Raw genomic sequence first — 25,864 nt, 5'->3', positions numbered from 1 at the left:
ATTCAGCCACCTTTCATTCTCTTGTCTACATTTTCATGTTATTTTTCCTGCAAAGCAGTAAAAGCGCAGCAAGATCTGAAAGTGCTGCTTGAGATACTGTGATACAAAATACGCAGATGATTGAGGCTATCCCATTAATTCTTTCTGCTATTTCCCACTGAAAAGTAACCATCTAATCAATACAAAATCTGCACGTTTATCCATTGATCATACTGTGTAGGGCAAACTGTGCTCTGGTGGACAGTAGTTGCTCTCCTCTCATGTGTTCTGTTCATGATGCCTAAGGCATCAATGTTCCCTGTGCAATGGAAATGAAGTGACTGTACTTGAAGCACCTTTTTCCTTCCTTCATTGCCACACATCGTGGTTAGCTGGCTGCACAGCTCTGTACATAAATACTGTATCTAATTGCCTCGTGCTGTTATGCATCACGCAGATATCTGTGCACAGAAGACACACCTAGGCAAGTTTAAGTGTTGTCTCGTTTCCATGGATGGTGGATCATTTCCAAGAGAATGCTTGCTGCTGTTGGAGCTTCACGAATCTGGAAAAATTACTGCCATTTTCTTTGGTGGCTCTGTTAAAAGGGATAAGAACAGTAACTTTTGGGAGAAAGATTTCCCCTACTGTGCTGTGAGGGTCTGATCCAGCTTTCAGGGTCCTGGCACAGAGGCACAGCATTTGTAGAGGCTGATGGGCTGGGCTTGGTGAGCAGCAGCTCATCAGCCCCCCACAGGGGCCTGTCCTGCAGGTGGGCTGGCACCTTGCTCTTATTCTTGTCCTAGAGATTAAGGAGACATTTTGGGTTTCTGGGTGCTATATATAGATATTAAAGGCTGCCAATGGTCCCTGGCAAGCACAAATGATTTGATTTCTTGTCAATACTTAGGGAATTTCAATATATTGGTCTGTATAACTCGTGGCCCTCATGGGCTCCGCTGAGTGAAAGTGGGCCATGCTTCACAGAGAGAAACTGAGCTGTTTTGTTCAAGAGTGTGATTGCTATATAAATATACGTATCTAAAGCTCCTTTGGTTCTACCTTTGACATGCTGCAAAGAAGGCAGCATGCAAATTGCAAATATTGCTGACTTGTAATAAAATAACTTCCTTAGGCAGCATCAAGAGCAAGATAAGTAAGGGTTAAACAGCATAAAGACAGTTTTATCCCTTCTTTCAAGTTACCCATGTATTTGATTTCTTTTGTGTTATTCTTTCATTTCCTTCCATGATTATTTATATCTGGCTTAGAAGGCAGAGCTTCAGTGTTCTGGGCATTGGACAAACACAGAACAAAGGCAGAGCCCCTGTGACAGAGGCTTTGCTTTTTTTCATCAGTTTGTTGTAGCTTCTCATGGAAAGGCTGCCTTTTGACAGCTAAAGACAAAGTACGTGTGCACCTGGAAATTAATGGAAACTTATGTTCTTCCCACCCCCTATTTCAGCTCTCACCAAAAGCTTTAACTTTGGCTACAAAGAGAAGAAACTTTCTTGGCATTTTTCAAATTCAGTTACACAGGATATTTCATTCTCTTGTTTGCTTTTAGAAGGAAATAATTAGCAGCCATTTCTGTTTTCCACATGGATCTCAGTGTTCTGCAAGGAAGATGACATTATACCTGGGTAAACAGCAAAGTGATTATCAAAACAAAGTCAAATAAAACCAAGGAGGCTTTCCTTTGCCTTCAGAAACTCTTGGTACTCTGCAGCAGCATTTCATGTGTAACTGAATCTTTTCTTCTCAGATTAATTTCTGTTATTGCACATGTGGCTAAATATAGAATAATCAAAGTAGTTTTAGGAGTAGTAATTTATTTACAATAATTTTATTTGCCTTAATTCCCTTGTGATTGCATTGGGTTTAATTTGTGCTAGAGCAGCCTGCATGCAGAAAAATAGCTTTAATGATTTTTCATTATGGAGATTGTACAGTGTGCTTTGTTCTCTGGAATTTGGCAACAACCGTTCCTCCTCTTCCTGAGGTCAGAGTGATTTGAGCTTGAACTAGCTATCTAGAGAGATCTGATAAAGAAATTTCATCTGTGTGGGTGCTGGCCAGTGCTGAACAGAACCCTGGGTTTCAACAGAGACTAATCTTAACTCAGGAGGGAAAATTCAGGAGGGTAAAAGTAATCTGCTCTTTGGTGACAGATCGCTGACAATTTGCTTCCACTGGCCACCTCTCTCTTCCTGCCTAAACTGTCAGAGTGCCATGGAAGAAAAAGCCCTTTGTGCCTGCCTGCAGAAAGTGACTGTCATCACCATTATGAATGGTATTTTACATAGGGCTTGTAAAGATCAGCAATTACTTCATCCTTCCTGCCTCCTCTTTGTGCCGGTTTCTCTTCGTGCTGCACCCAGCTGAGGTTTGGTCCAAAGCACATCTGCTTCCCTGTCGAGCAAGTACCTCTAAGAGTTTGCCTTGTACTCCAGCTCCTTCTTTCTACTCATCTTCCCAAATTTGTGGGGGAAAACAGCTTCCGCTTCTCTCCCTGTGGGTTGGGACCAAGATTTGTAGCTCTGTTTTTGACTTGGAGCCCTAACTCAGGCTGAGGTGCGGCTGTAGTTGCTGCCCATGGCTGCTTCAACCCCCAGGAATTCTTGCTGGGATGGGCGAGATGATGGGTGGGAGATGTGACAATGGGTGCGTTTGGGGAGGACAGAGGGGTGGAAAAGGATGGGTGTATTACGGGGTGTTGTGAATGACAGTAAGGGCATAAAAGTTGGATGGTACCCAAAGTGATGTGAAGGAGCTTGAAAATTGTGATTCCAAAATTGTGGGTTTTTTCCTGGATTAAGAGGAAAATAAAATTATTTTTAGAGTGGAAAACTCTAAAAACCCTTGAACTTCCAAAAGTTTTTAGGTGTGATGTTATACTGCCTGTGTGGGGCCAGGGCCTTATTAAAACTGAAAATCAGCTCCTTGTCTGCTTTGGCTCAGATTTGGACTCAAACTACATCCTCTCTCAGGCACTGCAGTCTTATGAGTCAGACAGTGTTTAACAGTTTAATTGGAGGGGCTGCTGTGGTGTGCAAGTGTAGCTGGAGCTCAACAAAGGTGCGTGCCTACAGGGAAAAGGTGAGCTCTAGATGGAGCAAATTTCTCTGGTGAGGTGTCATGATAGATCTGAGAAACAGAATATTGGTGAATCCAGTCCAAAATGAAAGGGCATGGTTTGAATCAAATTGTCTCCAAAGTCTTCCTTTCTTCCTTCCATCCTGAAATAGGAAACATAAAACATAATGAAGATTTTCCTGTATAAAGCATCTGGCTTAGGCAAGACACTTTGATTTCCATTGAATAGCTTTGTCACATTAAAATTCTCAGTCCCTGCTAGTCAGTGAGTCAGACAAGTGAGGGCAATAGGGGTGAGTCAGGGGTTTTATGACACAGCACTGAGTGAAAATTGATGTGATGAAGGTACCTCTGGTGTGGGTGAAATGGGTGTTAAAATCACTTTGCGTAGACAAAGCTTGTTATGAGAGGGATGTCTGTCCCAGAGACACCAGGAATGGATTTTTCTATAGGAAAGACAGTCCGTGTGAACAGCCAGCAAAGATTTTGACTGCTCATATTTTTTAGTGGCTCCTTCCCACACTTAATTTAAACCTCATGAATTTTAAGTTAATGACTTTTCTTGTTTTCAATAAATAATTTAATTTGTGGGTGATTTTTTTAAATTAAAAAAAAAAAACATAGCCAGTATATTTACAGTTAGTCGATGGAGAACCTCTCAGTTACCTGAACAAATTGTTTCCTGGGTTCTGTGTATTACAAAGAGAAAGTATTAAAAGCTCAGATTATCATACGAATTTAATAAAAATCTTACAAATTGGAAAGCAGCACATTACTAAGCCAGAGGATAGGAAATCCTTTGATTGCACCTTTGGGTGCAATTCCTGCAGATAAGAAAAGTGGGATCTTATCAGTCAGGCTATTTACCTATGAGAGTCAGGGTTTCACTGATGCTTCATGTTTTTCTGCTATTATAGTAAATAGATTTTGCATTATTTTTCCCATATTTAAATTTAATCTCTTTATGCTTTCTGTATTCTATCCAGTGTATGATATTTATCTCATTTCCTTTTTAATTATTTGAACAATTGTCCTTCTAAATATTCTTGTTGTTATTGTTTTTAATTTCTTTGGAGTTGTTTGATGTTGGTGTCCATGTTCTTTACTGGTCATTTCCAAGGAGATAATTAGTTTCAGTCTCTTGCAAATTTTCTGGATTTTTCTTACTAATTTGTAATACAAGCATGATTATTTTTAAAGTGTTTCATGAGACTAATTATTTTTTTTAATTTGCAAAATAAATTACTGTTCACATTTATAAAGTACCTTGACAACCTCTCTGAAATAAGGGTGAACATATTGTGTTCATATTGTGAGGAAAGAGGTCATCCTTAACACCCTCAGAACTGGTAAATTTGTTTGCTAGAGAGCAGCATTAAAACAAATTTCACTGTGTATCTTTTTTAAAAAGAGGGAAGGATTTTAGAGCAGCAAAAAACATGTTTTGTATGTACTTAGCGCGTGAGGAAATTTGGTGACACTCTTCGGCCTAAGACAAGTTTTTATTTTCTGTTCTATGGTGCACAAGCCCTGGTTGTAATACAGGTGCTGCTGAGATAAATGTTCTTGTCCTTTGAGACATGAGCCTGAGGACACACATCTGCTGTCACAAGTGGCTTCTGTACAAGCAAACCCCAAAGTTCCAGGGGGTGGGGATTTCTGTGTGTCCTGTCCAGTTCCCAGAGGCAGAGCAACTTTGTCCCCTGGGCACAATGCCTGGGGCAGTAATCGATGGCCGCTGTGCTTGAGCTGGTGTGTCCAGTCTGGCTTGTGCCATTTGGGGTTACTGCCACCAGCAGGTGACAATTCCAAGGTCTTCACACCACACTTTGCTGGGGGGTGTTCACAGGAGAAGGGTGCAAAGGTCCTTCACAACTGTGCAGAGGGGCAGGAACTCTGTCTCTGCTAGACAGGATTTCATCCCTTGCCATTTCTCAATGCTTAGTATTTCCAGCGCCTGCAGTTGCTTCCTAAAGCAAGTAACAGTTTCCTCAGGGAATATTGACTCCGGGTCTAAAGCAAGGTGCAGCATTTTCACTCCCACTCAGCAGGTGATAAACCTAAAGATCTTTAATTCCATGTGGGGTTTGGGTTTCTTTGTTTGTTTGTTGGGGTTTTTTTAACTGACTCCGTGATTTTGGGCAAAGCAGTGAGCTCACTATCCTGAGGTTTTAAGTCTGCAGAACTTAAAGGAGTAATAACAGGCTTCCTAAAGCTTGGGGGATTCTTCTTTCTGAGGAAAGTATGACTATTTTATGTTCTACCATATTATCTTATAAGTTCTTATTGTTTATTGCAGTAACACCAGGTTTCATGATATTTCATATTCCTTTTCCTCTTAATATTCCAGACACATGGCTGTATAAAAATTTCAACTTTAGCTGAAATAAGTTTCTAGCTCTTCCCCTATACTCAAGAAAGAAAAACCTTGATAAACTCTCTCCCTGAAGACTAGAAGAAAAACTAGGATAGAAATGAAGAGGACCCAACCTCTGTTCATTCTTGAAATTAGTAATTTGCTGGGAGTGTAAGCTGTGGTGTGTGTGTGTGAGGTCTGGCAGCATTACAAACATGAACAGCAAGGTGGGACTGTAAATGTTAAGTATGTGCAGCCAAGCTGATAATTAGAGAGTTCTCAGCAATTTGTCTTCAGAGGAAACATTTCTTGATCAGAGAGTGTTAACTGAACAAGTTCCAGGAAAGGGAAGCAACATAAAGGATGCTTTTTCCCTCCCTCCTCTTCCTCTGCCTCTCTATCCCCTTGGCGTATTGTATCAGAGGTGTTAAGTGCAATGCTTTCTCTCCTTTTTATTGCAACTTTTCATTCTTACTAGCAACTAGAAATTAATAAGCTTAGTTTGCTTTCAGTATTTAAATTTTTTGATATGCTGAGCATTATTTCAAAAGTGCATGCGTGTGACCTTGGCAACCTTGCGAACAGGAAAATACAATGTACCTTCACTTTACTGCGGGTGCCAAAAAAGCAGCTGTAGTAATGTTGGTTTCATAGCATTGCTTTTTTCTTTCCTTTTTTCCCCCCCAACCCTCTGTCTGGATTATATCTCACATGTTTTAGATGAAAATGCATAAAAATACTTCTATCCTTGTATGTTCACTAGTATTTTCATGGTCACACTGTCAACGTATTTGGAAAAATGGAGCAAACAACATCTTGATATTTAACAAAATACTGTAAAAAAAATAATAATCTTCTGCATATATCATTAAAAAGAAAAGTAGTATAAATGACTTTGAAACATTGCATTTAAAACATTAAATTAAAGGGACAAATCCCTGTGTGGAATAAATTGAACATGTACCCATTGAAATCAATGGAGCTACACAGGTTTAAAGTAATTTGGTATCTGGCCCTCTATTGGAATGCTAGATTAAGTTGGAATGACATGTACTTGAAAAAGTACACATTTCATTTGGGAATCTATAATGATCCTAAAAAAGCTGAAATATTCCCCAAAATTTGTGATTTGCACAAACTCCAACCAACTCTGCTTTATATTTTTGCACTATTTTTACCTGGGAATATATACTTCAAGTAGTTCTCAAAATGACTGAAGCAAATCTGACAATTTATCATAATTGAAAGTGTCTTAGGAAAATGTCTTGGAGGCTCAATTTCCTGCTGAGAAAGGGAATGTCACTGTTGTCACTGACCTGTGGCTGTAAGAGGCACATGATCAAGAACTTATTAATTACAACATTAAATGCCAAATATATGAGATACCACAGACATTTTATTGGATGTGGGAACTAATCAACTTGCTACTGAAGTAATTCAATTCTGTGCAGGTTTATTATTCAAGCACTTTAAAGCTCAAGGAATGACAGCTGATATATATGGAGGAAAACTAAGAGAGACAGCAATAGTTCTTTTTAATTGTATTTATTGTATTGGATAAAAGTGATATACAGCTTTCCTTTCTGGTCTTGAAGTGATTTGTCTCATGCCTAATTATCACTTAACTATCAATGACCAGGATGGAGAAAGAACAGCCATGCTGAAAACCAGTGTTCAGAGTGAGTTGGCTGCAAGGCACAGGTGCCCTGCCAGCTTTAGGTTACCCAGTCTCCAGCACCTACAGGTTTCCAGCAGAGCAAAGAAGCAGCCAAGGTGAGGTGTCCCCTCAGTGCCATTACAGGCAGCAGCTGCCCATCCCCAGGCTGGGCTCCCCAGGCAGGAGATGAGCACTAAATGTTTAATTTAGCTCCTGGTGCTTTGGAAGAAGCAGGTGCATGCTTTTGCCTCCTCGCACACGGAGAAATTTCTGCAGCCGAACTTGTATCTGGCTGTCCAGGGATCAGTGCTGTGTGCTGATGGGACCAGTCAGCCTGGCAAGCTGGAGCCCCCTTGTCAGCTGAAACTTTGTTTTCCACAGTCTTTGTTTGCTTGTGAAGCATGTGGGATTCGGTTAGGTACACAAAAGAAAAACCTGCTGAATTATGTACCTCTGAAAGTACAAAGATCTCCTGTTTGTGGAGCACAGACGACCATCTCAGTAGGACAGGATTCTTGGTGGCAGATTTTTACTTTTTTCCCCCCAAGGAAATGTATTACATGGTGTAAGAAACCGTGCAACTTAGTGAAAATGGAAAGATGCTCATGTTCTGGAAGGATGAACTGGATGGTGTCTTCACAGATGATGCATCTCCTTCAAATGGGAATAATATGGCTTTATAATAGACTAAACCAGACAAATTGATTCTTCCCCAGTCCTCGGTGACTGGATGGTTATGATTTGAATTCATTAAAACATTTCTGATTTGTACTTTGTTTGAAAGCGAGATATGTCCTTGGCTTGGGAATGAAGCTTAGCTGGAGAACATGCCTTTACTTAGCCTCTGAAGCTGAAATTGTATATAAAATGTTTTATGTTTTGCTTTTGATTTTGAAATGCAGACTTCATTTCTGTTTACCCTAAGTTCAGTCATTCATGATCATATTGGTACAAGTATTGAAGTTGTGGTAACAGAGTCAGTTTGGGGCTTTTTCTAATGTAACTTGAAAATCCCCTATTGTTTTTCATCTAGTATGGTAGTAGAAGGACTGAAGTTTTGTTCAAGGGCTTTTGGGTTGGTTTTTTTTTTTTGTTGGTTGGTTGGGGAATTTTTCGTTTGTGGGTTTTTGTTTGATTGTTTGGTTTGGTTTTTTCTTTGTAATGCAGTAGCAAGTCCAGAGACACCAATAAAATATTTTTTTTTCCTTATATTATGGTTGCTCAGCTCTATTAGTATAGAACATCCATTTGTTTGCTGTCCAAAGATTTTCTAAAAGAAAATAGTTATGGTATTTGTAGATTTTTCATTCTTTTCATACTGATTTGAATATAAAACCTCTTTAAAAAATTTATAATCCTCTGTGTTTACAGTGGGTTACCAAATTATTCCTCACGTTAGTACCTGAAGCCTTACCTGTAGATCAGGTAGGAGTTGGGAAAGAAGATGAATATTCACAGCAGCATTTAAGGCTGCATAAAATCCTTGTGGCGGTTAAGTCATATGCTTGCACAGATTAGCAGTGTTAAAAATAAACTAGAGAACGATAAGCAAATTTTTTTAACTACTTTTTACAGGTGATTTAACCACAGGAAACAAGGAGGAAGTGCTAGCATAATTAGATAAGCATTTCACTTGTAGTTAACAGTGATAAATGCAGTGATACCAGCTAAGTTTTGAGCTGGAATTTTAGGCAGTGTGCTAGCAAGGGGAAGTGTGCCCACAGGGATGTTCCTGTTACTCATTCCTAATGGAGCTTGGCTAAGGCAAGGCAGTGGATGTCATCTTCCTGCAGTGCCTCCTGGCCAGAACCAGCAATAAAAATACACAATAGATTTAATGCAGCTTGGCTGTCCTGTGACCAGTAAGTTTGCCATAGGCAGGGGCACAAAGTGCACTGAGCTTCTTCAGCCTTGCTTTTAAGGCTTTTCTTACCATAGTCTTATGTAGTGGGCATAAGCTAGGCTGAAAATTACCCACAGAACATAAGAAAATACAGAATAGAATAATGAAAGCATAAATACTACCAGAAATGTAAGCAATGTTGCACTGAAGTAGAATTCAAAAATGCATTTTTTAATTTAATACATTGTCTTAAGGATATGATTTTCTACTCCCCGAGTGTTTTCTATTTGACAGTGTCACAAGTTGTTACTCTTCTTCAAGAGAGCTGGAAGGCAAAAAGTTCTGGCCCCACTCTGAGGTATTTAACCAAGGCAGAGATCTTGATGATATTAGCATGGAGCAGTGTTGCTGTAGCCATGAATGGGTGAAGTTGATTACAGGAAAACTTAATATCTAAAGAAATCTAGCTATAAATTCTTTAGGTTCCAACCATCGGCATCTAATGAGTAAATTACAAATGAATTTCAATGAAAAAGACATACTTCAGTCACCCATCCAAAGAGTACAATCCAAAATCCCTCTAACACCAAAATCAGAACAACCACACAGACCTCTCTTTCATACAGTATTAGTTTCTTTCTAAATGGAAATGAGATTATTTCTGATTTATGTTGGTGATGTCTTGAGCAGGTCTGTACCCATTTGCTTACCTGGTTTACAAGAGGTGTATTTTTCCTCTGGGCCAAATGTTGTAGTCCCTGTAAAACAAAGGTTATGGCACTAACACAAGCTATTTCCTTGAGGCCAAATTCTACCCACAGTTTCTTGAATGCAGATCACTAGCATTACACATGGGTAACTGAAAATCTGAATTTACTCTTGAGTGCTCAGTTCAGTCAAAATTATTTTGCAGCTTCCCTGCTGATGGCTAAGAAATCATCCAACCCCAGTAGTATAGCTACCTTTTATTCAGCATTCCCTTCACAAATATAGCATAAGGGCTGCTTATAAATATACATGCTTTTGTTGAAAATTGCTGTTGAAATTCACTGCTTTGCATACTACAGGTATAGTGAAAGAAATATCTGAAAGCTCATAATTAACCATTCCTTTTGTTCAGACAATGCAAAGTGGACTAAGTTCTCAGACATTATATCCAAGATGCTATGCCCAAACTGTTTCCAGCTATTCTTCACACAATTTTGATTGGTTTAGGGCAGAGCTGTGCTAGTTAACATTCCTGATCATCCTCATTGCTGCCGATGCATTGTCGTGTGCTTCTGATCAAATCCTGCCTTGCTCTGAGCACAAATAATTCAACTCCCCACTGTAAATCTTTTCTAATTGGGTTATTTTTGTCTTTTAATCTCTTACTCTGAGAGCCACTAATGATTTTGAACTGAGACATGTATAATCTGTAGCAATTTAGCTTATCTGGCTTTTTAAGACCACTTATTTTGCTTTTAATCTTTAATAACCCTGTTTGGATTTAAGACTATGTGCACTAAATGACAAAAGTAGAAGCAGATTTGGCATCATTATGCAGTTCTTAACCTGGTGCTGAGGCCTGCAGCTTCAAAGCTTATGATGCCATCCATGACTGAATTTTAAAAATAAATTGAAATCAACTCCAAGACAAGAAAGGTTGAGAGCTTGGATGATAAAGGTAGTAGTGTGTCATATGTTCATTACTTGCTGTGCTGCTGTAACAAATATCAGACTTGGTGGTTTTCCCTTGCCTGTTTGAATTGGTAGCTTCAGCCTAATTTTCCAAGATGAAGTGATGTGGATTAATAGAATTTTTTTGAGTCTAACCTTTCATAGGTCCTTATGGACTGCAGGCTAAATCAAACAAACTGCTATTAGTGGACCTTGTTTGAGTAGCTATGCATAAATTTGTTTTAGTGGAAAACAACAGTGGGTTACCTCAGTCTCATACGAGAATATGATCACTACCTTGGGCAGTAATTGGAAATCAGAGTAGAAAGACCAAGGATTTAATTAATTTTCAGGATCCTACCATATTAGGTTGCTAGATGCTCCTTTACAATATGAAATATGGATATGACAGTCAAATAGAGTTTACAAGCCCTGGATATTTGTCACATGTTTGAAAGGGATGGGCAGAATTATTTCACAATGTGTGACACATTACCCTCTAGTGCATGTCTGGGAGGTTACCGTGCTACAAACAGTTTTGATTAATCAACCATTCCTGTTAAGATGGGGTGTTTAGCAAAGCTGGAGAAATACTTCAAGTATGGAGGGCCCTTTACTAAAATGGGCTAAGAAGGATTTTCACAGCTGTGTCAGAATTGGTCAACCAGTGATTTGTTTTTTTATGAAAGGCTTGATTGCATCTAAGTGTGGAATCATTTTTTGTGAAATGCAACAAGGGAAAAGAAGTTTCAGATGTGTTGGTTTATTTAACTTTCCCACCACTTCTGCTCTGCACAGTCAGACATATGTATGTCCAAGAAACTTTGAGAACCGTGAAGGGTGTCAGTTCACATGAAACAGCACTTAGACATGTTTCCAATCCCACTGGATTTCAAGTCAAGCCTCTACTGAAAGGGCATTTTTTTGAGAAGGATGAGCATTTTCATGTTGCAGTTGCCCTCTGACTTCCTGGAAAAGAAAATTTCCCACACTGGTCAAATAGAATGGATGAATCTAGAGCAACTTCAGAAAAAGCAACATAGATATGATGTAATGAGTTACTTATGCTGATCTATGGGGAATTCTATTGGTTTCTGACTGATCTAGTTATCTTTGAAAATCTCAGCTAAGTATGAAAAAAATACTTTAAGTAAACATGTGCAGGTTTAGATATTTACACTATGTGCAAAACCAGAATTACCTGTAAAAGGAAAGAGATTGTCCTGAAAAAAAGTAATTTCTTTCTCTTTTGCTACTCTAAGTCTGTTAAGCATTAACATGGACTAAGTTCCTGTTGTTGGTAATTTTACAATGGCTTTGAATTAGTGTGGGCTTGAGTAGTGCAGGGAGTGTGACAGTGTCAGGCACGCGGGGATGTGGTGTGCTCCCTCCCTCACTTGCCTGTCCTACAGCTCCTGACAAGGCAAGCTGAAGTGCTGCTGACCAGGGACTGGGAAACTGTTCAAATGGCTTTCTGGGCTGGGGAAGACTTGGGGAAAATGTGTTTGTGGGGAAATAAATGCATCTGTCCATTACCCTGCTGCTTTGTTCTCAATGATTATGACAAAACACAAATTGCCTCTCATCCTAAATCCATGTTATTGCAGGCTTTCACTGGATTGATTCCTTCAAATTCCAAATCTGTTGGAGTTGTTGGGTGAGAGAAGTAGGAAAAAGAAAAGGCAGGAAGTGTTTTGGGTTTTGCTAAGGTTTTTGTTTGTTTGTTTGTTTTGGGTTTTTTTATCAGCAGGTAAGCCTGATGATAATTCTGATTCAATGTGGTGCAAAGGCAGAGCACATGTGGACGTAACCCCTCCTGAGTACACCAGCACTGGAGAACTGCCTTGAGCTTTGAGGAAGACAAGGATATGTTCTTCATGCTTGAAACTCTCTGAAGCAGCTCAGAGAAACTGAGCTGTGCTGGTGACGACAACTGATTTTCAGCCCTTTCAGCACCTCTGCAGGCTCCAGCACGGAATGGTGCTTCCACTGTCACCACACAGGCTATGCTTTCTTTCCCTCTCCATCCAAATTTATTTGCCTGTGTGGCAGAGACTTTTCTGAGGACTGAAGGCCTCTTATAAATGGCAGCTTTCACCCTGCTTGAAATCTAAGAAGCAGCTTAACTCCTGCCTTCTGTGCTCAGTCTCTTAACAAAGAAAACAAGTCTCATTCTGAATATCTCCCTTTTTTGCTGGAAGGTTCGCACACGTTAAAAATCCTCTGATTTAATAATATCTTTGGTCAGAGCTTAGTGTCTAAATTTGCTGGAAATAAGCAGAAAGACCCTTCTTTAAAATGGGAAGAAAGGTGGCTTAAGAAGTAGACCTTAATATTCTAGAGGCCTTTTTTATTATCTTCACATTTGAGGAAAAAAAAATCTTATGACTTATGTCAGGATCTTTTGTTCACTTAATGAATTTTTCAAGGTATTAAAAATAATTTGTGCAATGTGATGACTATTAAGCTAGTAGGTGAGGATGGGAGTAGAATATAATTTCATTTAATATCCCATTTGAAATAAAAAGAATATTCTTAAAGGTTTTCTAAGAGAAGGAAATCTTTACCGATGTAGAAAAGAACCTCATCTTTGCTGGAAACTAAGCCACACGACATGGCAATAACAGCTCCACAGGAAGAGTGGGAAGCATGTTGAAGATCAGTCTTTACATTTAACACTTCAAAAAATGAACCTCAGTGAAGACACCAGGCAGCCATGCTCCTTGCACACACTCATAATATATGTGTGAGGATATATAATATATGTATATACACACCTCACTCCTCCTCATCTTGCTAATTTCTGTGGGTGTTATGATTACAGACCAGGAGGAGATTAAACCCCAGAGCACAGCCACATGGTGGTTCTAAGAGAGTTTACTTTGGAAGTGTTAAATGGGTGATCTCCTGTGTATGCAAATTAAAAGCTTCTGGGAGTACAGTGCATGCAATGAAAAGAAAATATAGCCTTCTGCAGATGGAAAAAGCTATCTTATTAGGAATTAATAACTGTCTCAGTCCTAGGGAAATAAGAGAAAATGGTGCATCTATTTCTCACTGCAGCAAAATGTAATTAACATGAAGGTCAGAGGGCAAGGACATAGCATGCAATTAAGTCTTCCTCAATCTTGCACTACACAGGTAAACACAATATAAGCTTAATAATGAACAAATCCTCTGGTATCTAGCATACATTTTGAGAGCTCTCATTTACATGAACTCTGTGGGGAATCTTGTTTCTTGCTATAGCATATTTTGCAGTTCTATATAGAAAATTTAGGAGGACTCTAAGGACATTTTCCTCACATCTTTCTTGAGGTTTGCTCTGATCCCCCTACCACTGAAGCATTGCTGTAGCTCATTTTTCTGCATGTTACCTGAGCTTTCGTGCTACTGCAGATAAGGCAAAGCTGTAAGAAGACTGCTGCTAACATGTGAAAGCTGTGCTTTGAAGTGATAGTGTAATGAATATCTATGTTAGTTACTGCTGGATGCATCCTTTACCTTGCAGCTGTCAAGCTACTTTAGGGGGTGACACCTGATTTTTTAATTTGTATTTTTCTTGGACCAGGGCACTTGGTTGAGAATGCGGTATTCATTACACACCTGTCCACAAATGCGGAGTGGGAATGGATTCAGCTCTGACTGTGCTTTGAGCTGGAGGTTGGCGCAGATGACCTCCCAAGGTCACTTCCAACCTGAATTAATCTATAAGCTTAAGATTTGCATGCAGATCTCTGTTAGTTTTTTACAGTTCTTTTAGAGAAGAAAAATATTTCTGCTAAATATTGGACTTGACCTGCAGTATATTCAAGTTCTCAGAAGTGGTCTAGTTTTTATTCATGCCCCTCTGCCACTGCTTTATTTTCTCTTGTCTCATTTTCCTCCAAGAGCTTCCAGACTTGCCCTTGATTTCTGCCTCATAACAAATCTGACTAAGACCTGCTTCCCTTTTGCTTTCCAAACTCTCTCTTTTCTCTGTGGCTCTGAGCCCAGGGAGTAATATATAAAATGTTGCAAACCATAACAGGGAGACACAGCCCCTCGCAGGCACGGAAGTGGGATGCAGAGTTATGAAATAGCACCAGCAGAAAGGACTGCAATATTGTGAGCTTACCTTTCTGGGCAGCATCAGATAAGATTTATGCAAAAGGGCTCTCTGGACTTGGAAACATCAAGAAACAAATTAAAAGGGCAAATACATACACTAAATCATCCCCTAACCCCTCATGTCAGACCTCCCAACCTTATGCGGTGTATAACTGTGAATGGCAAGGTAGAACCTAATCTGAAAACTCTGTAGCCAGATTAAGTCTGAGTACAAAACTGACCTGGTTCATCTTTTCTGTCATCAGTGGTGGAGGCCCATGCAATAAATGCTACAGGATTTTTTTTTTTTTTTTTTTTTTTTTCATGGACAGGGATTCCTTGGGAGCAGTCAGGAGACTACAGTAAAGGGTCAATGCCCTTCTCACAGACAATCTATGAAAATCACTACCTGAAAGAGAAAGGCGGGGGGGATAAAAAAATTGAAAGGGGGACAAGGAAAATTAGTGCAGATAGTATGATTTTTCTCAAAATAGCTCTGGTTTTTGAGCTTTTAACTTGTAACCTTGGAGTAACAGTAGGTGATAATTTTGAAAATTGGGGGAATTCTTGTTCAGTCTAAATTCTCCTGAGATGAGAATAAAAGCTTCTGCAGAAAACAATTTTGGTCTCAATTAAGATGGAAGCACAGGGAGGAGAAGAAGAAAGACATTTTTGTCTCTTTTGAAAAAGGCAAGCCTGAAATTCAGGTAGTAGGTCCTATTTGGCCAGGCGTATGGGATGCGAGGCAGCAGGAGAGTAAGTGCCAGTGTGTGGTATGAGCTTACCCCCTTCACACTCCCATTTTCCAAATGATCAGATGTGAACTAAATTTCATGCACTCAGCTGCTAAAAAAGGTGGGGTTTTCTTTCCCAGGCAGTCATACTTTTTGCTGCTTCGAAGCAAGAAGAAATGAAGAGCCAATGTAGCAGCTAGCAAGGGGTAGTGCAGAGGGTGAACTGGGAGGTTACCTTTTGAGAAAAGGCCACAGCAACTCTGTGTGACACACCCACCTCTACCCTGGCCCCATCCTTGCAGCCTTGCCCCTGCTGTGCTGCCTTGGATCTTGGGGGAGCCCTTGTCTTCTACTTTGTTGGCTGCCAAAGGGGGCCAGTGCTGGAGGCCACCTCCCCTCTTGTGTGGGGTGTGCCCTGGCTGACTCCTTTCACTGGAAAGGCTGCAGGAGCTGCCAGAAAGGCACAGCAGCTCAAAGAATATGGCCCTAAGTGAGGCAGCAGCTCTGCAAAACCTTCCTTTCTTCTTTATCTTTCAGACTCATTTATGCTTTCCATATATGTCAAAACATGTCAGATATTTCGAGCGTGATCTCTTGAGAACATGCTAATTCATGACTCCCTTAATATTCCAGCTCTTTTTATTGGATGATTGTGCTATATTTTACCCTCATCTTTTGCTCACTTGCTTTCTCTGGAATAAGTTGAGGTTATGTTTGTTTTCAGGGGTATGACTATATTTTGTCTGACAGAAAATAGGTGGTTAGTTTGAAATATCTGTTATTCTGCACCATCCCCCTTTTCTCCTAGAGAAAAATAGGGAGGTAGAAGATGATTGTACTGCAGTGCTTGCATTAGCAGGGACAATAGTACAGGTACTCTTGGTTTACTGAATACTATGTACTAAAAGGATAAAAAAACCCCAAATGAATCATAAGTAATTTAAAAACAGAATCAGAGTAAAATTATAATGAGCTTGAGCAATCCCGAAGAAGGTAGCACAGATGGATTCAGTATTTTAAATTTAATGTGAGAAAATGTTTTCTTGAACTTGTGGATTTGGTGGGGAGACTGAGATGCTTTAATATTAATAATCTGCACATGGCTGCATTGAACAAATGGTGATAGGGGAAATAACCTTACCTATATGCGGTAGTGCACATAATGAGACTGGTATTTACAGTTCTTTAGACCTATATTAATTTTACAGAGGAAATCTTGTCCTCTTTTTTCCTTCTGTGTCGGTATTTGCAATTTAATATGATCACTAAGAGCAAAATGAGACTCCTGCACATACAATTTTGCTGTGGATCTCCTAGCTGAAGAATGATGGTGATAACCTGACCAAGTTTTTAATTTTTGCATGCAATCAAAGCTCAGTTTCAGTCATTTTGCTTATAAAATGAACAATGATATTAGGGAATGTATTTTCTTCATTATGGTTCAGACATCATTCTGAGATAGCTGAACAGAAGTGTACTGTACTTGTTATCTGAATGTGGTGACTCAGAAAAGGCATTAATAATAACTGAGCGGTTTTATTCTTATACTGACTGAGGGACTTGTGCCTGCTTGTTTTATCAGAAAGAAAAAAACCTGCATCTGACTGGTACGAATTTTGCCTGAACAAAAACTACAGGTTGCAGTCCAAATGAGATTGTTTCTTTCAGTGCATATTGGTTTCATTTTCTAAAGTTTCTATGTTTTGAGAGCACGTACAGGAGTGACTTTAATTTGAGGCTTAAAGTTACTGCTTTGGGAGACCAAGCTGCTGCGGTGATTGTTGAGCTCTCATGCATTTGTTAGAGCTCTGCTCTGTTACCTACCTGAGATCTTGGAAGTTGTTAGTGTTTATCTGAAGTCCTGGTGAATAGTGGGGAGGCTTTTATGCAACAGAGAGGAGGACAAATAGCAGCTGCATTCATAGAAACTTTTGCTTCACGTAAGGGCACTCACCCATGACAGCCGTTCTCCACCCTGGCACAGGACAAAGGTCTTGCTAATGATGCTGCTATCCAGTGCTCTGAAGGCTGTGGGCACGCTGTATAACTGCAGGTTGGCAAGGTCACGACACGATTAACCAAAGCTGTCTCTCACGTCTCAACTGACCTCAATTCCAAAGTGGAACTCGCAGCGAGTCCTTGCTCCCTTCGGGCGCTGATCAGCTCTCTTTAAGTGTGTGAGAACGCAGGGTTTCCTGTAGCACAATTCACAAAATGTACTGCCCAATGTGTAGAAATTGGAGAAAACTGCAAAAATTGCTATATTTACGACAAAGATGTGCTTCATCACTTACGTATTAAGTATTTCCTTTTAATCTATATGTTTTTAAGTATGTGCAGTAATAGATCTTTCTATGTATAGAGGTTTCTGGCAGATATATATGTACAACTAGTTCATGCAAATCTCGGCAAAAGATATTAAAAATGGCTGTTTATAAATATAAATAGCCGAAGCAGGTATTTGCTTTACCATTACTCCACCTACTGGTATTGTGCTAAACTGACTGAGGTCTCAGAGCTTAATAAAATAAAGGAAATACAAGTATCCCCAGAGCATGGGCACTGAGTGATTAATTAAACAGCAATTTTGGGCAAGGATGGTTTTAAGGAATAAATCATGATTTATTTTGGATGGGTGGAGGTTGCACTACACCCTTCTGTCTATAAATACGTTTCCTTCCCGTTAAAAATATTTAAAACTTAATTTGAGAGGAGTCAATATTATAACACATGTATCTATATATTTATAACAGGAATGTGTGCACATATATTATTTGAATAATAGTGTAGAATTACCTTAGAACAGTAAAATATCAATTAAAATTAAGTCTTCCAAAAGCCGCAGCAATGTGAGTAAATAGAGTATGACAGTGTCTGAAAAATTACAGCAGGGAAAACAAACACTGTCACAAATGGACTATGAGCAGCTACTTGGGGCTGAAGTTTACAAGAGATGATTTCTTATCACAGTGTAGTTGCTGGAGGAGCCTGAGCTCCAAGATGTGTTTCAGACAGCCCACAGAAGCTGTCAGTTCTGCGTGTCACATGGCCTGTGTTCAAGGGCAGTGGCTGCTTGTGAGGTCTAAATGAAATCAGGTAAATCAAACACAACTGGAGGGCCACCCTGGGCTCTGCAGCAGAAGAGAAAATGCAGCAGCAGTGTTTTGTTTTCAGAGGGTCTGTAGCTCCAAGATAGTTTGTGGTTGCCTGGTTTTTCATTCTTTCCACCCTCCCTGCACTAAAGTAATGCATCCTTTTGCTGGAGCTACCATAAAGAGCCCACCATGCAGTGAGACCTGTGGGAACCTCCTTCATCAGCAAATTTCCTGGACAAACTTAACCTGCTTTTTAATGTTAAAAAAAAAACAAACAAAAAACTTAGTCCACTGCTGTCTGGAAATCTTGCTTGTAATATATGTGCCCATCACAAAATCCATGTCATAGATACGCTCATGGCCACTGCCCTCATTTGCTGCTTATTGGTTACCATCTTGATAGTCATATTTTCTTACTAGGTGCTAAGAAATTTCCTTCTTTTTAGCAAATTTTATAGCAGTGTAACTATGCAAAACAGAAGTTCTCCATTTCTGTGGCATGGTTTCCTGCAAAGGCCTGGTAGTGAACCTTTTCCTCTGTTTTTGTAGTTGAAAGTGTGACGAGGGCGCAGTCAACTTTTACTCTGCTGTACCACCTGGCACCAACTGCAAAAAGAATCTTTTTAGAGTTGGTTTAAGGACTACTTATTTTTCTTTTCTGCAGAGGACTGCATGCATGCAAGGGCAAAGCAAAACCTGATCTCTCCACCAAAGGGACCTGGAATCCATGATGGATTTCCCTGCTGGCTGTAGCCACGTAACTCATTAAAACCAGACTTCTTACCTCAGCCTAAATCAAGGGTGAAGAGGACATTCTCCCTGTTGTGGGTCTATGTGCATTGGTCTTCTGAATACTGATTAACAGTAGAGAAATGCAGGTACCTGGAGCAAATGGCAGGCACACTCCACTCTGTTCAGGTTCTCACCCATACGACAAATCCCAGGACCCTGGAATATGTTCTGGTGCTGTATTCTCCTCTTCTTCCTAGCTGCTCATGCATTTCCTTTAGTTAACATGTCTGGAGGTTTGGGACAGGAACTGGCACTCAATTACCCTGGAAAGCTGCCCAGAGGGGGTTAGGAAGAGAGAGACCTGAGGAGAGGAGTGTGCAAAGACTCCTCTGGAACAGAAAAATGCACCTTCTTTACCCCCGGGAGGAAGACTGCAGGCTGAGCCTCAAGGAGGGAGCAGTGCTTTGGGAGATCTCATTCCAGGAGGAAGCAGGGAGGGCTAATTAGGTGAGTTTGCTCCTGTTCCGTGCTGCAGTGCTGAATTGGCACTGATTCTCAGCACTGCAGAGGTTAAGAGGCACAGGTCTGAGTGGTCGTCTAAGGGATAGGCAATCAATGCCGAGCAATGCCAGAGCCAGAGAGCTCTCACCTGTGGATTCCTGAAGGAAAAAACCCTCTTGGCTGAGCATAGTCTAAAGTGAGATCTTTTTCTGAGGAGCACAGAAACACTGTGTGCTGAATACAAGAGGATCAATGCAGTTGGTTGCTAGTATCTTGATTAGGGATGGATGAACTAGTTTGGATAAAACAACCGGTCTGACCGTGCACAGACCAGTTGAGATTCAGCTGACCTTGAATTTGGAAGGGTCAAAGCAATATAAACCTCGTATTATTACTTTCATTCTTACACATTGCCATTTGTCTGTAGTTCCTGGCTGCATCAACACAGCTGAAAAACAGTGGAAGGATGGCACATTTCTTGGCTGACCAAAAAAAAGAGGTCACTTGGTCTCCGTATCACCAGACGCTTTTCCAGACAAGAGGTCTTTTTCTCTGAAACCCAAGCACACGTCAAGAAGCGTGAACATTTGTCACTTTCTATTGTATTTAACATAGAGAAGTTAAGAGAAAAGTGCCAATAACATCCCTACCCCCCTGATAGAGCTTTCTGAGGTATCTGTGAAGAGGAGGTTTGTCAGGGCTGGAGCACTGAAAATTTCCACGTGGCCCCTTGCCAGTGTACTCTCAACATGCTCAGAATGCACAAGGCACTTTGCATGTCACAGCCACGGGGAGGTGGAACTTCTTGCTCGGTCATGTAAATGACACCTTGGCGATGCTCAGCGCTGTGGCTTTTGGATTTTGATTTAAAGTGAGCAGCCACCTGGCAGTTGTGCTGGAACATGTGTTTTCTGAAAATGAATCTCAGTATTTTGCACAATAAAATATTAATTTTGTTCAAAAGATCCCTTAAAATACAGTAAGAAATAAAGTTGAGTATTCTTATTGAATATATACGTGTAGGCCTTTTTTCAGAGTCTTTTTTAATTTTGTGAAGATAGAACATGGAAAATCCTCTTCTGCAGCCTTTCATTTAAACCACGGCTAATCTTTGGAGAACTATATTTTACAGTGAAAGCTGCTATTTAACATACATAATAAGTTGGGGTTTTTTTCCCTTTAATTGCACAGAAGGGATTGTTTCCAGTAAATTAAAATTTCTTTGACACCAATTATTTGGTAATATGAAGATGTAGTATTTTACTTTCATTTAATTTCCTCTAAATTAATCTAATGATGATTAGATTTAAATAATAAAAATAATGAGATGTTTCCCCCTCTAAATTACTTCTTTGTCATGTGTGTTTCCCTTTGTATTGAACTTGGTGACTTATTTGCTTTTAGTAGTTCTGAAATATTCTGACACTAATTACATTTTGAAATATAACCTTCCAACTATGTTGCTTCTGTTTTTCACTCATTTCAGATTGGTTTAGAGGCATTGACTTGTTATTTTATTGCTGAATATTGAAGCTGAGAGCCACATTACATATATCAGTGTGCTTTCTTTTCCATCTTTAGCTTTGTTAATTAAATTCTCTATTCTCTATATTGCTCATGATTTGTAATGTTTGTTCCCAAATCCCAGGCACTGCAATGTGAAATCTATTCAATATAAATATTTTATTTGTCCAAATTTTTTTTCAACTAATTCAGCCATAATCTCTAGTATTTTCTTTCCTTGTAGTGTACTAAACAACCATTACACTACCTAGAAAATCAAAGGGAAATATTCTGACTACTCCATGCAAAAATCAAAGATTAAGCATTTATTTCTCCTGCTGCTAGTAAATACATAGAGAGTTGCATTATTAGGGTTTCTGGGCTATATGTGACACAGATATATAGCAGATTACATAGCATAAAGCAGCCCAACAGATGAGCCCAGTCTTCCTTCTGGCTGAGCATTGGATATGGGACAGACTCCAGGACTAAGAATGGTAGGGAGTTACAAATAACTTTTTATTCTTCACTTGTAATACATTTAATACACAGGGGAAAATATTAGCATGTTTCAGGCTCCATGCATTGTAGCCTAAAGCTATAAACAAGTGAAGACAATCACAGTGGGTCAGACCAAAAGTTCATCTGATGCTGTATTCTGACCCTGGAGGAGCCTGTAAGTGAATGTTTAGGCAAGAGTAAAAGCAGAGTAAAGGTGAGGGAGGTTTCCATTCAGTATTTCTACAGCTCTCCAACTGCTTTTAGTCAGGGAAATCTATATGCAAGTCTACTTCCTTCTGCTTATTAGCTGTCAGTGGATGGTCTGCCTCCTTTTGAACCCAGACTTTGCATCCCACAGCATGTGTGAGGTGTCCTGCAACCTTAATTTCATGCCCCTGGTTCTGATCTTATTACGAAGAAATTAATCAGTTCATTCCTAGCTACTCTTTTCTTACCAGCAATGATACTGTAAATTTTTCTCATATCCTCCATCAGTCACTTAATTTCCATGGCAGAGATTGTGAGCTTAATTGTGCCCTATACAAAAGCTGTCCTACATCTTTGATTTTCCACAGATTTTTTTTTTCCCACATATTTCATGTTACTTTATTTGTTCTGAGGCTAAGGAATAGCCAACATTCAAGATACAGGTGTACCATGGGTTTATATGATGGAATTATGGAGTTCTCAGTTTCATTCTCTCTTCATTTTGAAATAGTTTCTAACTGTGATTTGTCTTTTTCCACTACTATTGAGCACTGAGCAGGCATTTTCAGGGCATTGTCTATCACAATTGAAAGATCACACTCTGAAGCTGCAACGCTCAGCTCAGCAGCCATCACTTTGAACGTGGAGTTGAGATTATTTTTCTTCTGTCTGAATAACTGTACTTTTACCTATATTGAACGGCATCTGACATTTTATTGCTCAGCCCCTTCTCAGCTCAGTCTCATAATATCCTTCTGCAATTTTTCATGAGCCTTGTCCTTCCTACTTTAATAACTCAGTACCATCAGCAAACTTTGTCAGCTCACCACTGGCCCCCTTTGGGAGGCTATATTTATGGCCATATAGAACAGCAGGGGTCCCAGGGAAATTCCACGGATGATTTTCTTTCACTGCTTGAGACCCAGTCATATTACATCTTCTTCATCCCATCGTTAAGCCAATTATCGAGCCAGGATTTTTTCCCTTGCATGTGTCTGTCTAGTTCCCAAAAAACCTTTTTCAAAGACCTTGTTGAAAATTTTTGTAAAGGTAAAATAGTTATACATGGTCTTTATCTAGATTTGTGCTGAAATCCAACAATAAGAACCCAAATAGGTTTTTAAGGCACTGCCTCTTTGAAAAGACACGTTGCCTTTTTCCAAGTAGCTCACGTTTGTTCAAGTTTCTATTCATGTTGTCTTTTATTAAGGCTTTTACTAATTGGCCATGTACAGGCATCAGACTTCCATCTCATTCCTTTGACATATTTTCTTTGACTTCATTTTGTCTATTTGACTTCATTTTGTCTATTTTTATCTTCACATATGTCCTGGTTTGAAAGACAACATATTAGCAGAGTTTTAAAGAAGTTTATAATCCACTGTTTGTCTGCTTCATCCTCAAGTTCCCTTGAAACTCCTGTGTGGACACCATCTGGTCCAGGTGAGCCCCTACTGTTCATGTTGTCCATTTGTGACATGACTTTGCCTACAATTATTTCAATTTCTTGTGGACCCTCTGACAAGTCTCACAGTCAAAAGGACTTCAGCATCGTGGTCTAGAGTATTTTCCAGATTAACAGTGGTGTTAAAAATTAATTTGGCTTCTCTGCTATGTTTGCACCTTCCTTGAGTGTGCTTTTTGTTGCCTTATTTATTGATCACACAGTCATTTTGTTCATTTCTTGTCCCTGCCAGAGGAAAGATTTATTATTGGGTTTTTTTACATGTTTATATTGAGTCTGTCACTTTGATTTTTGTGAGTATATGTGTTTTCATCAGTAGGACTCAGCCTGTTCGAAGGTAGACTTATCTCAAACCCTACTGCCTTCTTCCTGCTCTTTTAGAGGTGTTTTTAAGAGGGTTTATATGTGTTCCAGAAAACAGTGTGTATTTCCTGGGATGTTCAGTTTGTTTGACATGCAGTTGCCATGACTGTTGAGTAACCTGTGACAAAATCTGCACAAGCAGTTAATTTTTTCATCAGATATACAGAGCAGCCTATAAGTAGTGTTTATGTATTTTTTTCAAATTAATCCATTTGTAGTAGAGCTAGTGAGAAGAATCTAGAATTCTAATCAGGTGATTTCTTGTTAATTTGAATCAGTATATAAACAAGCTTTAAATGAAAAGGGATATGGAAATCATTCAGCAAGGAAGACCCACAGAGACTTCTACGATTGCTGTAAACATGAGGGATTCCAGATGGGGTCCCCCATGGGAGCTAATATATGGAAACCTGAACATTGTGCAGGTTCTGTAAGAATTCAGTAGACTGAAGATGCTATTTTTTTCCCTCTGTTGCTTAACTATCTCATTGTAACTTTAAAAAAAAAAAAAAAAGATAAAAAGAGGATAAATATTGTCAAGGTTAAATTCCTGCCTTGTCACAACTTAAAAATTATTGAACACCTCTGGCAGCTCCACACAATATCTTTTTTTCTAAGGTATGTGATGAGTAAGGAGGCCATACCATGGGCGATCTTTCCCTCTGTTTTGGGAGGCTGTTTTCAACTGGAATGTCACATATTATATTGTCAGTTGCAGAAATTATTCGTAATTTCTCGGGAATGCAAAAGAGATTGTTTTGTGATTTTGATTCCAGGAGAGAGAATAGGGGAGAGGGATGAGAAGCAGTCCTGGAGTCCAAGGTTGTGGGAACAAAGGATTGGGAAAGGCTCTTGTGTAGGGGATGGGCTAAGAGAAAAATGAAGTGGAAAGGAAGTGTGCTATCCCCTCTGGGGAAAGAGAGAGAAGTGAGCCAAGAGTCCTGAAAGCAGCACTGCTAATGAGGAAAGGGATGAGAGGATGTGGTAACAGCACCCACCTCCTGTTATCTACAGCCATCTCTCAGAAAAGCACTTCAAAGAGGAGCTGGTTGTTCAGACTTACTAGCCCTCAAATCAACTTAAGGAGTCTTGCCTAATCTGAATGGATAAATCTGAAATCCAGAAGGTTTCTTTCAATCCAGATACAAATGCTTCCACAGCCACAACCTGAGATTTGTTTAGTTTGTTCATTTACTTGACTTGTTCTCTTAAACAGAATAAAGATACTTCATAAGCCTGTGAACAGAGACATCACTCAATGAGAAGTGAATGCCTAAACTTCTACAGCGTGAACAATGGCATCAATTAGTCATTTTTGGATATGTTGGTTATTGAACACCCAAGTATGCAAAAATCTTGACTGTGGCATGAGGATGAGCAGGTCTGCCCTGTTAATAAAATGCCACCTTTAAAAATAGACATTATTGTCTTTTTTTTGGCCTGCAGAAAGTTAGATTCTCATGTTGAATATTGTCAATGGCTGTCATGTTCCCTCTGCAACATGGGAGAAGGCTAAAGATCATTAATGTAGCTCTCAGCTGAGGAATAGTTAAGTGCCATGATGCTTCATTTTTGTCTCTGGTTTGATTTAGTGTTTTGCTTGGGTGTAGTTGATACCATAAGTGTTAGGAGTTTTGTAAACGGAACTATAGAGGCTTTAATTAGTCCTAGCCACATCAAAATTAATTCCTATCAGGGCACCTCAAACCCTTGTTCATTTTTGTGCCCCTCACTGCAAAAAAGACACTGAGGTGCTGGAGCAAGTCCAGAGAAGGGAACTGAGGTGAGGAAGAATCTGGAGCACAAGTGTTATGAGAGGCTGAAGGTTCTGGGAATGGTTAGTCTGGAGAAAAGGAGGCTCAGAGAGGACCATTGTCTACAATTCCCTGAAAGGAGGCATGGTGAAGTTGGGGTCAATCTCTTTTCCTAGATAGCAAGGAAGGATGAGAGGAAGTGGCCTCAAATTGAACCAGGAAAGACTTGTATTGGATATTAGGAGAAAAATTCTTCACTGAAAGGGTGGTCAGGCATTGGAACAAGCTGCCCAAGGAAGTGGTTGAGTTACCAACCTGAAAGTGCTCAAG

General features: G+C 39.7%; 1 long non-coding RNA gene across 1 annotated transcript; it reads right to left on the bottom strand.

Annotated features, from left to right (window-relative positions):
* Window positions 1-1,242: 1,242 nt before the first annotated feature.
* On the bottom strand, window positions 1,243-17,603 carry LOC116438181. Its single transcript, XR_004237621.1, has 3 exons — window positions 17,368-17,603; window positions 9,642-9,689; window positions 1,243-3,218 (listed from the first exon to the last, which is right to left on the bottom strand). It is a non-coding gene; the product is annotated as an uncharacterized LOC116438181 (long non-coding RNA).
* Between the last annotated feature and the right edge of the window lie 8,261 nt (window positions 17,604-25,864).

Source organism: Corvus moneduloides, chromosome 2, assembly GCF_009650955.1.
Source record: "Corvus moneduloides isolate bCorMon1 chromosome 2, bCorMon1.pri, whole genome shotgun sequence".
In the NCBI taxonomy this organism is placed as follows: Eukaryota; Metazoa; Chordata; class Aves; order Passeriformes; family Corvidae; genus Corvus; species Corvus moneduloides.
The sequence above is the reverse complement of the archived record's forward strand: the minus strand, read 5'-3'. Positions and strand labels throughout refer to the sequence as shown.